The sequence below is a fragment of the Crinia signifera genome, chromosome 1 (genome assembly GCF_055691185.1).
Source record: "Crinia signifera chromosome 1, ASM5569118v1, whole genome shotgun sequence".
Lineage (NCBI taxonomy): Eukaryota > Metazoa > Chordata > Amphibia > Anura > Myobatrachidae > Crinia > Crinia signifera.
The window spans coordinates 159,033,171-159,048,205 of NC_139217.1; the positions used below are offsets into that span (position 1 = coordinate 159,033,171).

Genomic DNA, 15,035 nt, shown 5'->3' on the forward strand with positions numbered 1-15,035 from the left:
AGTTGACTAGTTGCTACACCATCTCGGCAGTGCGCATTCTGTACAGCCACTGTGGCGCTGAGTTTATTTGCCTGTTATAGGCTCCTGTCAAGGTATTTATTTGCTTGTTATAGGCTCCTCTCTAGTCTAGGGAAATAAATTGCACAGAATGTGGCAGATGTATTAAGGCTGGTGAAGAGATAAACTGGAGATAAAGTGGAAGGAGATAACGCACCAGCCAATCAGATCCCAACTGTCATATTTCAAACACAGCTGATTGGCTGGTGCGTTAACTCTTCCAAGTTATCTCCACTTTACCTCCAGTTTATCTCTTCTCCAGGCTTAATGCAGCCCACACACGCACCGATTCCAGCGTGCGTTGTGGGCTTAACTAGCACACACAGCATCGCATCGTATGCCTTGTGCATACGATGTGCATGCGATGCTGTGCTAGAAAAAGCTAGTACAAAAAGTATGTGCAGCACATACTTTTTGTACTGTACGATGAGGTGCCGCGGGAGCGCGCACCCCATCGTACAGCATCGCACCGCCGGCATCGGCACGTGTGTGGGCTGCATTAATACATCTGCCCCACTGTCACTATATCATCTTGAAATATTGGGCCAGATGTATTAAGCCTGGCAAAGAGATAAACTGGAGTTAATGTGGAAGGAGATAACGCATCAGCCAATCGGCTGTGTTTGAAATATGGCAGTTGGGAGTTGATTGGCTGGTGCGTTATCTCCTTGCAATTTAACTCCAGTTTATCTCTTTGCCAGGCTTAATACATCTGCCTCACTGACACTAATAGTTGTCTGGACATCACATTATCAATGGCTATACCACACACAGCCTGGAAGTCATTGATAAAGATTACCATGTATGGCTGTGTGTGGTAAAAATTTTACATGGTCATTTTCAATGGCTGCTAAGCTGTGTACTGTACTAGCAGGATATATCGTCAGTTTCTGGGGGTACAGTGTGTATTCAAATTATTTGATTTACTTCCTTTCAATCCAAGGGGGTGATGCCGGTGTATCTGAATAGTTATTTGTCCCCTGGCATATACTAACTACAACTGAGTGCAAGGTCCCTCATTCCGGCACCTTAGCCGTGCGGTCGCTTCACTTGCATGCCTCTACCTGTGTCCTGATATAGTCCTTGTAAGGACTCCTATTGATATACTATTACTGTGTCTCTCATACTAGTCCTTGTAAGGACTCTAATGTCTTAATTGTTATAATAATATGTCTACCTAAGGTGAACCCATAAGCTCCTGGGACTCCGTTGAGCACCCGAGAGGGTTACAGGATCCGGTCTCCAGCCCTGCATGTGAGACCCGATCGCTCCGTTCCCACACGGTTGCTTTCCGCTGACACTAAAGTCATTCACACCTATGGTCATACCCTTGATCTAATTAAATGTAGCGGATCATACTATACGCTGTAATATTCAAATGTAACGCCTCCAACTAGGGCAATTAACAGCAGGACAGTTAAATTATCTTAGACCAACGGTGTCTCTGTCCTTAAACTTTGCTGTCAAAACCCGTGGAGAGTCTCAATAAACTACATGTAAATGTTATCTACGAGGGCTATTAACAAACAGGACCAAAACTAATGAAATACTGAGATTATCTCTGTCCATAAAGTTTGTTGTCATAACCCGTAGAGAGCACCTAACAAATGTTACAGCAATAGACCTATGATTAGGGGATTAATCTGATCAGGTAACCAGCAGACATATCTATACCCTGGTAAAACCTTATCCGTGAAATATATGTATAGAACCATTATCGTTGAACCAATATAGTGCTACCAATCTTTGAATCGTGGTAAAAATACAAAGGGGACCCAACAGGGACATTATCCCCCTTAAATTTACCCATTATACCCATTAAAGACCAATATCGGATCTCCAATTTGAGTGTGCACCAAACACCACAGATATTGGGAATATCATACACACCAGGAGATTCAGGGATTGGCTTAAACCTAATAAACACCCAATGTACATAACTAAAGTATCTTCACTACATGTATATAGCACTAGTATCGGTGATTTGAGATAGTGCAAAAATCTTCAAATTGTGGTAAAAGGACAAAGGGGACCCAATAGGGACATTATCCCCCCTAATAATACTGGTCTATCATACTTACCTAAGACCAGCACCAGATCTCCTATCTGAGTGTATACCAAACACTGCATATATTAAAAATATCATACACATCAAGAGATTTGGAGATTGGCTCAACCGGATAACACCCACAACCATATATCCCATACACGGATCCAGGGACATTACTTTATTAACATAAGAGACATCAGCGACAACCATATAGATCACTCAATATTCTTTTTATTAATACACCCACCCGCGGATATCTGCAATAAGACTAATATAAGTCATCAGATACTTTAAAGGGATACATATGTGTACAAAATATTAGGAGAGTGGTTCCTCACAGTAGAAGGCATTGCATGTTGACACCGCACGTGCAGTTTTTAAATCACTGTATTCACTGTTTCATGTTACATGTTAGTCTGTATATTTCGCAGTTTTAAAAGAAACCAATAAAAGGTATATTTTATGTGTTAAAATTATTTTTTCTCTTTGGTGCACCACACCTTTGACAATCCCTACCCTGTCTTTCGATATACCTAGTACGGGACAAGAAAAGGATGAAGGGCAACCTACAGTAAGTCTCCAGGAAATGGCCACACCACAAACATACCACTCCCTGATGCTAACAGAACATTCCTCAATGTGACCTTGCCCTTGATCACGATTTTCTTACCTTCGAATGTTGGGAAGTTCTGCACAGACAGCTGTAATATCGCATATAAATAAAACATAAAATATCCACACGCTACAACAACAAAGCTATTTTCATGCTTAATATGAAAAGATAAATACTGTAGTTTTTAATGAAAATATTTTGTGGGTAAAATGCTGTCATACTAGTAGGGGGTGACTAGAAATCACAGGAACTGGTATATACAGTGGGGCAAAAAAGTATTTGACAGCCACCGATTGACCAAGTTGACCCACCGTGTTGAGCTTCAATGATGATCCAGGTACCAGACCTGCTACACTGTACAATCACATCTGTATTCACCAGAATGTCTTTGGTGGGAAAGTGCCCTAGCGTTAATTTGTACTGTATGCACGGGCCAACTACAGTATATATTGTGTACTGTAGCACTCATCAAGTAGTTGAACAGATACTGTAACATGAAAACATTTTGTCCAAAGGTCTTGTCCTGTAGTGGACTCTACCCATAGATCACTGAGCTTGACACATGCCCAGTACCACTGCTCATGGTATCCCTTTTATGTTACCAACTTTAAACTGTCTTCCAAAATAACAAGATGATAATAGAAGACTAGTAAACAAGTTTTAACATAGGAGCATTATTACTAATGTTTCCCATGATCTCTGTACGTGACACCAGCAAGCAGGCTGTCATGCTGTGTGATGGTCACACAGCCGTTCCCAGCAGAAATGCACTGACAGAAGCATTGCTCAGGTTTATGTTCTCCTATGATAATGATAAAAGTAAAGGTCATTTGCACACTTTTGCCGGACTGCTTGAAGCCATAATAAAAAGGCAACATCAAATGGGATATAAATCTGATATAAAAAAAAGAAATCCTATTTCATCTTTGTTCTCCTTACATTGTACATACTGTACTTTTTGTTAGTTTTGTTACAGTACTTAGCTTTTACCATTCACTTCGTTGAATGCATCAACTCTAAAGCCCCATACACACTACCTGATTTTTTAAAATATAGCACTCAGGAGAGCCCTCTGAACAAAAACATGAGTTGTACACTAATGTAGGGTACACACCAGGACGACCCGCTCACGATGCACATCGTGAGCGGGTCGTCAGTGGCTCGACCGACCCGCTCACGGTGACGCGGGGGGGCACGACCCGCTCACGATGTGCACCGTGAGCGGGTCCGATCCGATGGCGACCCGCACCCGGCTGTATGGTCGTCATTGAGATCCTACCTGCAGCAGGTAGGATCTCAATAACGACCGACCCGCGGGACCGCGCATCGGATCGGTATCGGTCCACACCAGGACAGAAAAGGGCCCAATCAGCACACAATCTACATCCAATTGGTCGGAATTGGATCTAGATGGAGGGGATCGGGCCCTAGTCGTCCTGGTGTGTACCCAGCATTAGGGCAGTATTCAATGCTTACGATTCTCAGGTTTTTTTTTTCAACAAATCAGGCTGTTTTCACTCCTTGCGGTGAGCCTTTTTCACTGAAAATCTGATTCACCCTATTCAATGTTCACTTCACCGAAAGCGAACAGTGAATGCCAGCCAGTTCTCCATTTCATGCTCGCTGCATGGGATTCGCTGAGAGTGTATTCAATGCTAGAATAGAGACCTGCTTTCAGCATGATTTTCGCCATGATTCACCGTTTTGCATTCGACATCTTTTTAAGGTGAACTGGAAAGTGATCTTTTAAAATAAAGGTTTTTTATTTTATTTTTTTGGTGTCAAAAAATCTGAAATTTTATTCTGTGAAGGGACATACTGTATTTATTCATGTGCTTGCAGCACATGAATATATATTTCATTTTTATTTTTTGTTCCACATTCGCCAGCAGGGGGCAGGGAGCCGCTCATTACATATTCACTTCACACTGGTCCCGCTCATCACATATGCACGAGCACGACCAGTGCAGCAGCTCCCTTCACAGCACCCCTGCCAGCTCTCCCGGGGGGGGGGGGGCAGCTTGTGCTGCCTGTGTCCCCGGGAGCCCTCCCCCCCCACACATTCTGGGGCAGGCAGGGAGACTTCCATCTCCCTGCCGTCATCCCCCGGCTCCCTGTAAAAATCGCTGTCAGGGGCAGCGAGCCCGTGCGGCATTGAAAAGGGAGACAAAGAGGGCTAGCAGCGAATGCTCCAGCCCACCAGAATGTGGCGAATGTGCAGCGAATCCTAAACAGGATTCGCTGCACATGCCAAAAAAAAGGGCATTGAATACTGCCCTTAATATCATCAATGATGCGTACTCCCACACATCATTAATGACATCCTGTCGTCCAAATATACAGGTCAATTTGGGCTATAAAGGGTGGTATTTAATCTGTGTCAATTTTCACCCATTTTTAGGGTGATTTAGATTCACCCTATTCAATCTCCATGCTGTTTTTACACCTGGGCGAATAATCCAGCACAGGCAAGAGCCGCATGGATCTGTGAATTTGCTCTGGATCCACATGTTTTGGCAACTTCACAAATGTTCTTGGGTCCATTTTGGGATAAAACATACCAAAAAATGGGTGAAACGTCTGAGGTTAAATATTGATCGGGGAATCATTGCCTGTTTTTTTCACCAGGCAAAAAAAGGCAATGATTGAATAACCCCATAGTCAATGACCTGCATGTTCAGCGAGTCCCAGTGGTCACTAGACGATATTTTTTAAAGATATTGTTCAGTGTGTACGCTCAATTCGTTCACCAGCAGCCAATATCGTGTACCATATCGGCCACGGTGCAGGTCAAGTAGTGTACGAGGCTTAAGAGTAAATATAAACACTTGCCACATCTTTAATATGGGTGGGACTAAAGTTTTTTATAAAATTTGCAGTATAAAAATGTGTATTTTCATGAACATTTGTTATGTGTCTTGTCTGAAAATGGGCTCCAGGTCCTCCTCAACAAAGAGCCGGAAACAGAGTGAAGCTCCCTAATTTGGGTCCCAAACAGCCAAATGCAAATTCTTGCCACTGACTGGAGCTTATGTCATCGGGGTAGACAGAGAAGGATCCCTCTCCAGTAAAATTAGCAATATATTAACATAGGATGCTATAGGCATATTAGTAACAGCTGCAAAGCAAAGTTTTCAGGGGATAACCCAAAAATATTGATTAATAAACTTGCCACTATTTATGAACCTGAAGATAATTATATTTATAACAATGTATTGAAAAAATTAATTACACACTCAAATTGTTTAAGGAGAGGCCGTTAATCCAAGTCACTGACTTATGCTTAAAATTCTTATTTACAGGTTCACAACTATATTTTTTGAACGTGCAACATTAAAATATTTTAAGAAAGTAGTTTTTTTTTTAAATTTTCATTATACTAATGTAAATTTACCCATAAATATTTAAGTTTAAGGGGGGGTTTCAATCTGTGCCAGATTTTAGGCCAGATGGAAAATAAGCAATTTTCATCCATTTTTAGGGCAAATTAGATTAGCCCTATTCAATGTCAGTGCCAATATTTCACCTGGGCGAAAAAAATCCAGCACCAATGTAAACCATGTGGATTGGTGAATTTGCCACAAATCCATGTGTTTTGGCGAATTCAAGGCCATTTTTGCCCATGCCGATTTAACCCCCTAATTCCCCCCTAAAATGCATAGTTCTATTCCATTCAGTTGTTTATGGCAACTGTAAACAATTCAAAACACAAACAAGAAATCAAATGTCAACACATATTAAAAAAAAATCTATGTAATTAGCTTTTTTTGTACATGTCCTAAAATTTCTTAATTGTTTATCTGCTACAAAAGCACAGCTAACACATTACTACCAATGAGTCAAGGTGTAAAATGGGTTAAAATACTGCAAATTCTCTGGAATTCTACATGAGTTTTGTAGAAAATAAATGTAACATTGAGCTAATTTCATACTGTCTGTAAACCTTACTTACATCAGGTACAACTCCATGGAAACGGAAATAAGACTCTTTCTGTGCATGTTTTGTAAGGTGAAAAAAAGTCAGACTTCCTCATATGGTTAAGGACTTTGGTAGAAAAAAACAAACTTCCCATTATAGATTGTTAATCCTTTCTATGGGCATAATTTTTACAGAGCTTAAAGATTATTAGCAAACTGCACATGTGCGGTTATCGCTCTACATAGGAGCTCTGCAATGCCTCTCACAGTAAGTTTTTAATGCAGAGTGTTTGACAGAAGGGACCAGTTTGGAGGAGGTAAAGGAGTGGCAGCAAAACACAGAGGTGTATATCAGGGTTGCCAACCCTCCCGGAATGGCCGGGAGGATCCCGAAAATAGTGTCCCCCTCCCAGCCCGCCGGAAAGGTAAATATGCAAACCGTCATGTTTAGCTCCGCCCCCTCATCGGAGACCCGCATTTTGCGTGATTTGCCTCACTGGGGGCAGGGACTGATGATGTCTCCATCAGGCACCGCCCCCAGAAGTGATGCTGACAGTCTCCTCTCCGAGGTTCTCCCAGAGAGGAGACTGTCAAAGTGGGCAACCCTGGTGTATATGCCTTCAGAGGTGACCATGTATGAAGGGAAACATGGTACCACCATTGCTAATGCCACAGCTACTGTACTGTGTATGCATTTGCTGAGGATTTTGCAATGGCTCTAGTGAGCGTCTATTTTTTTCTGGGTGGCAACTTCAATTGCCATGATTAGCACTTCCATGATAGGCTGACAAATCACAGCTGTGTATTCATGTGCGTACAAACATGTGCAGAAATAAATTAGTGGACGCAATTTCAATGTTGTACACAGTGGAGCAATGTTGTGCTACTGTGTATTCATTGAAGTCACACAGCACATCTGTTTTGATGGTACTGCAACAGACGGTGATCACAGAGAGGATATATTTGAAAAATGAGTGACAGTAAGTGAACTTTTATGGGGGGAAACAGAGGAAGGGCTACTAAAATGCAGGTGTCTTACTTCCAGCGATCCCAGGGTTACTTCATCAATGTTTGATGTGTGTCAAATGGTTGTATCTTTGTACACAAGCCACAGCTCAGAGTCGCCTCCAGTGGGCATCTAAAGACAAATCCCAGTGGCTGCGACATTTACATAGTTACACCTAGTAACCTGTTTAGTGTATACTAAAATAGTTTCATTACCTCCTATTATTATAGGATTTATTGCAGTATGTTTCTCAAACAACAATAGGGCAAAATATTTGCCTTTAAACAGCAGTTTTATTAACAATCTGTTTAAATTCAGATATAGTTCTATCTAGGCTCCAGCTGTTTCCTGACCAAGGATAATTCAAGCAGACAACAGGGCCTGGTGACTTATAGAGGGATAATTGAAAAGCATACAAGGAAGCCAGAAAGATATAAACAGTATATTTCATTAAATATGGCAGTAAAACAAATACGAACACAAAGTCGTTTGAAGGTGTCAGCCTTAGACTGCCTGCCATTTATATCGGCAGAGCGGTGGCATCTTTATTCTGCAGCACCATTTTAAATAACTGTTAGCAAATGATGCCAGCGGTATTCTGAGAGCTAGTCACGTTAATGATACCTAGGGATTGCGATAGGCTGTCAGGAAACCTCTTATTCGGTACATGGTTCCCAGATCTCAATACACAGCATTTAATGTTTATTATAGTGCCTGTTATGCATTACTGCTAATATTAGATTTCTAACTGGGCATTACATGGATAGACATCTTCCAGATATGTCCTCATACATCTAGCCTCAATATGCTATGCAGCTGGAGATATGCATGCAGGTCCCATGCAATTCTGCTAATGTCGGGCGTCTGTTTATGGCAAAAATTTGCTTTTTGGTGTGACTGCAGCAATGAATTATGAGGGCACCACTAGAAAATATCAAAAGGAATCTTCCAAGATATTCCTGCAAATACTGGCATATTTATGAAAATTACTTTTGTCAATGGACATTGCTTCTACTGTTAGGAATTAAAGATCTGCAGTCACGTTATGCATTATAGCTATATAAATATTACAATAAGTCTAGCTGATATATTACATTACTGGCTATTATTATTACAGCCAAGTCAAAAATGATATATAACTTTATCACTTGGCTCTTACATTTAAATTATATTACAGTATGTGAGGTTATGTGTTGGGAAACATTACAGTGGCCACAGATTTATGAGGACAAAAGATCACTGCTACATAGATTTAACAGATGCAGGTTTGTCATTTTACAACTTGGCACAGCTGTCTGAGCTGCCAAATTAAAAATGTAGTCGTTTTCTTAGGTATGGCCTAACCCCCTAATTTGCATGACCACACCCAAAGTATTTACCTCACCAGATGACATATGACTACACATTGCTTAGTGGTAGTGTTAGCAAGTTGGCAACTGTGCTGTTAACAGTCTACTGTAGATCAGCTGTCACTGAGAATAGTGTGTAGGTGGAAAGTGCTGCTTATTGTTCTAAATGCTGAGGCATTAATGTCACTCACATTCAAACATTGCCTGCAATATATATATATATTTTTCTCATTTAGGAAGTGTGATGCCTATAGTGCATAAGGAACCATGAATTTATATTCAAGAGCTAAACAATGTGAACTACAGAAAGCAAGGCTATTGTAATAGTTAAAGCCATTTAAAACAATACACATGAAAGATGTATGGTGAATAGGGTTGTCAATTGTCTAGACAGGACAAGTGCCACATACTGTATAATGAGAAAAATGGCTTAAATCAGTAAGCTCTGGCAATAAAGACATACTAAGTGCATAGCGTATTGGAACATTAACCCTTTGAGGGCCAAGTGACTGTCATAATAGGTGTGAAAATTGCCAAGCATACATTTTAATTCATCATAATGGCCTGTAATGTTTACCTTACCTATATAAGTTGAAGAGTGTGTGTGTGTCTGTTGCATTGCGGGCACACCGTGACACTCAGAGCCACCACATTTGGCAACAAGGTACCTCTGGACCTGGTGGTGTGCACCTCGAAGCCGTTTTTTTTTGTGAAATTTCTCTTAGAAATTTAAAAAACACCAAGGTTCATTTTGCCTTAAGTAATGATCTGGAAAAAAGATTGACGATCTGGGAAACCGAAGACAAAGGAACAACACCACACCTGAGTTCATTGCTGTCATTTAGTATGAATGCAAACACATTCGAGCATTATGGTGAAGGCTTTCAACAATTGGGAATAAGTGGGGAAATACATAGACCACACACACCCATAGTACACCATATACGCACACACAGCACACGACACACACATATACAGTATATCTAGCACACCACACACACTTACACATTAGACAGATACACACAACACACACACATAACACACCAAAAGCAGTACAACACACACCCATATACACTACAACACAAACACACAGAACACACACACTTATACCCCTTTTACAAAAAAAAAAACGGATCCGACATGGCATTTGGAACACGGATCCAGCCAAGTCGGATCCGGGATTTGCACCGTTTATACTGTGGTGCCTACCTGCAGTGTAGACGGAGGATGACATCATCTCTGTCCCTGTGTCACCCCGCCATCTCTGTCCCTACGTCACCCCGCCATCTCTGTCCCTGCATCACCCCGCCATCTCTGTCCCTGCATGACCCCGCCATCTCTATCCCTGCATCACCCCGCCATCTCTGTCCCTGCATCACCCCGCCATCTCTGTCCCTGTATCACCCTACCGTCTCTGTCCAAGCGTCACCCTGCCATGTGGCATAATGTGAATTTTGGCTCAATCCGGGTGGCATAATGTGAATTTTTGCTCAATCCGTGTGGCATAAAGTGAATTTTGGCACTTTCTGTGTGGCATAATGAGAATTTTGGCTCAATCTGGGAGGCATGATGAGAATTTGAGCTCAATTCATGTTGCATAACATGAATATTGGCTCAATTTATGTAGCATAATGGGAATTTTGTCTCTTTCCAGGTATTATAGTGTGAATTTTTTTTGCTCATTCTGTGTCGCATAAGGGGAATTTTGGCTCTTTCCGCATGGCATAATAATTAAGGGGCAACTGTAAGGGGTCTACTACTGTTTTGCATAATGTGTATAAGGGGCATACAGCATGGTACACTACACTCAAGGACATGCCCCCTTTGAGTGGCGGCACCTTCTTTTTCTGGAGTGTGCACATAACTTCAGCCTTTAATTTCCCATACCTTACCATACCCCCACTTCAAAATTTCCACTTCGACCATTGCACACACATATTTATACGTAGCGCACCTCACACACTTACACATTGGACAGATACAACACAACACAGTATACACACCCACATACACTACAACGCACACAAACACACAAAAATAAATGCATCATAGGTGCTAAATCTCAGGAGTGGATGTGGAAATCATCAACACACACACAAGCTATCAAGTCAGGAGTGGTGCGTGTCAAACAACAACAACACCCCTGATTTCATTGCTGGCATTGAGTATCAATGCAAACACATTCTAACATTATGGTGGAGGTTGTAATAAATTACAATCTTGAGCCATAAATGCAGCATAAGACAACATTTTACAGCAATTTTGGAATAATAATAAAAAAAAAAAAAAACAAGGTTGTCCCGGGCAACGCTGGGCGGGTCAGCTAGTATAGGAAATATAATCTTTTTACACAACATTTTTTATTTAAATGTATATAACAAATGTGAGCGATAATGGCTTTTTTAGCAGATATTTTGTACATCTCTAACAGATGTTGGCACTCAAAGGGTTAAATGCTTTGTAATGTGTGGTACAAAACATACTGTAGTTATGGTACCATAAAACTAAATGCAATAAAATGAGCTTTCTACCTGTAATAAAATTGACTAATTCGGAAATGCCCCTATAACACCACCTGGAACATTTCCTGGTTCTCGAAGAGTGTTATCTATGTGAAAACACTGCCTAGCGTTGCTATGGTGCAGGATACCATTTATGGCTGGGAAAAAGAAGGTGCATGTAACCATCCACATGGCAACAGCCTTGATGTAGGGATTAGGATTTTAGTGTGTGCCTTGGGAGATATATTTTATAGTGGGTGGATATAAGAGCCTTAAAAAATATTTTCTGTTATTGCATTTAAAGACTTTTCTTAATACATTGTAAGATGCTTGCTTTTGTGACATCTAAAATAAAGATCTAAAATATAGATCATATATTAGGTATGTGACAGAAAACATGCAAGAAAAAAATAGTTAACATTATAAATGTAAAAAAACCTCAGTGAATACCTCGGGACCCATACAGTATAGGTGCCCATACACTGCTGTGATGTCTCACAGCAGTGTATGGACACACAATACCCTTCGAGCCGCCCGGGACCTTCCCAGCGGCAGGGACGCATGCGATCCATCACAATTTGTTGTGATGGATTGCATGCGTCCCTGCTTCCCCCCCATCTCGCCTCCAGGGAGGAGGTCCAAGGACGGGTGGTTGGACGGCCAGCAGGTCCGACCACCTGGTTGGGTCCGATGCACACGGGACTGCACATCGGACCCAACCAAATCAGTTCAGTGTATGGGGGCCATAAGTCCTGCTGTTACTCCCCATTTGCTACAGGAAATCTTTAACTTCAGATGCTTATTTTTCTAGGGTAAACCTATAAGGCGATCCAAAATGGGGGACCATGCCCACCATATTATGTGACTAGCCAAGTGACTAAACTATTTCGCAGCACAGCATCTACATGAGGTTTGTCAAGTACTGTGGGATGTTACCCTACCCTGATTGTCTATGCCTAGTTAATGTATTAGGACATTTTTATGGTGGTTCTGTCTATCCTGGCCAGAGAAGTGGAAACTAGAACCTAGAACTGGTACGTTTGACATGAACTACACCTGCAGCTGGACTGCAAAGTCACAGTGTAGTGTGACTCAGATTTTTCGGTTAAGTAGACAGCAGAACATGACGGATATGTAATAATGTGATTTCGGACCCCAGTAACATTAACAATCTATGTAAAGGTCAAGTGAGTAATTGGCAAAAACCTGATGACAACCATTGACCATGCATTTATTATAAAAGCAGAATGATCCCTATGGCTACAGTCATTTTAGGTAAGGTTTCTCTCAGATGAAGAAGCGCACATCCACCTTCACAATGTCCTTGAAATGCTTTTCTCAAAAGTAGGCACGTATGCACTATTATCTGAACGGTGCAACGGTAGGCATTTATCTTAAAAATATCTTGAACATTAGTTACAGTACTAAAGTAAACATCGGTTTAACCCCAGCCTGGTCTCTGTTTGTTTCCAGCGCTGCCGTCCCCCAGAACGCATATACAAGCAGCACACAAACTGCTATACGGAGGGCACCAGCTTATTCTACTATATCCTTTAATGACCAGCTGATGCAAAATGCCACCATCATGAATGTATATATATCTAATATATGTATATTTAATGATTCTGGTGGCGCTAGTCCATAAAAGTCCACAATTTATCCAGCAAATATGGTGCAGCATTCTCTCTTAAGCCGTTCCCACGGCTCACTAAAGTACATGCAAAAGATTTAGAAAAAAGCACACAATGAGCTATAATTCAAAGTATATTTATGTAATAAAAAAGCTCACACACATATAGACATTAAATGAACCACTTGCCAGTAGTAGTATTCAGCAGTCACACATAGCCCTCTGTCAGCCATCTGAAGCCGCACAGCCTTGCACGCTGTGGTAGGGAGAAGTGGATACTGCATTTCAGGATTCACCTCACCGCTTGGCCACACCCAATGCGTTTCATCACTAGGTTAGGAAACTCTACAAGTATGCTTGCTCTCTCTTTTGGTGGTACTATTATATACTTTGAGAAAGGTGGCAAGTACTACTGGGCAGGAATAGCACATGTAAGGCCAGATACCTGACTGACAATATTTAATCGCTCTACGGAGATGTATCAAATCTTTGAGAGGGATACAGTGGACAAGTGTCCTCTAGCATCCAATCCACTTCTACCCATCATGTATTCAATTATTTATCAAAGTCTATTATATGATGAGATAAAGTAACAGCCAATCAGCTCCTAACTACTGTTAGGGGCTGTGTTTCAAAAATGAAGCTTAACAGTTGATTGGATGGTAGTGTCTCTCTTTCCACTTTATCTTTCACCAAGGTTTAGCACATCTGCCCAAATAAGAGAAAAGGGTTTAATCCTATAACACCTAGCAATTGCAAAGAAATCAAATATAATTTTATGGAATTTAAATTGTTTTAAACCGGAATCGATCAGAAAGCTAAAGTGTTGAAAATAGCAGGTGTTCGAGGATTAATAATGCCATAATCCTGATCACCACAGGTAGGGCCAGGTTATTGGAATAATTATGAATTAAGTGGTACTTTACCAACATTTAAGGTTTGCATTAAAAAAGAAAAAAAGTATAAGTACAGTATAAAACTTTCTCTCAAATATGTTTTTTTTTTTCAAACCATTTTTCTTGTTCATGTAACATACAAGGACATCATAAAGTACTTCCCAAAGTTCTAAGTAAATATACATTTACTTGTATTATGGTTATTATTAATATTATCATGATTGCTGCCTTTGCTATTCAGTTTATTGAACATTTCACTTGTTTTTAGCTCTGTTGTGAGAGTCAGAATAGATTGGTATGACCATAGCAAAAGCTCACGATAAGTCCTTTCAAATAATAAAACAAAACAATAATTGGCATGCATTATCAAAAAGTAATGGGTTTGTTTGTTTTTTGTCTGTTTACTGAATGACGGATTCAGTGCGCCATTTCACAACTGGACTTAATAACCATATACATAATTACATTAACAGGAGTTTTTCTCAGTCTTTAGCAACTGATAATAAAAATAACAAAAAGTAATCAACTTCGTGTATCATATAGTTTTTTTTTCAGAGGCAGGGATCACACCAAGGTCTTCGGACAGATGGAGTTTGGCATTCTACATTTCATTTTAATTATGAACGGTACATACAGGAGCAACCTTGTCCTGTTGAAGGCTAGATGCAGGGGAAATAAAAAACGTATTCAGTAAAATATCAGCAGGCACAGTAATGCGAGAACTACCTGACTGAATAGACAAGATCTGCATTTTCAACCTGTTACTACAAGGTTTCCTTAAAATATACAATACTATCCATTTCAGCAAACAGAGTCTCCCTTGTCCACAGTCATTTAAAATGCTATTGTCTACTATATGTTACTAAAAAATTAAATACCAATTAGAAAGTCTAGTAAGCAGGCATCTGCTTTTGCTTCAGCTGCACAGGCACTTCTGTTTACCAGTACTGGTGCGTTGCCGTAATGTAAACTGCTCTTAGATAAAAATGTTCTAGCATCGCAACCCAGGGCTCTA

At 40.6% G+C, this 15,035-nt stretch overlaps 1 protein-coding gene across 6 annotated transcripts in view; it reads right to left on the reverse strand.

The window, feature by feature from the left end:
- PSD3 (pleckstrin and Sec7 domain containing 3) overlaps window positions 1–15,035 on the reverse strand; it is a 525,478-nt gene that overhangs the window by 148,809 nt on the left and 361,634 nt on the right. The gene's annotated exons all lie outside the window — the stretch shown is intronic.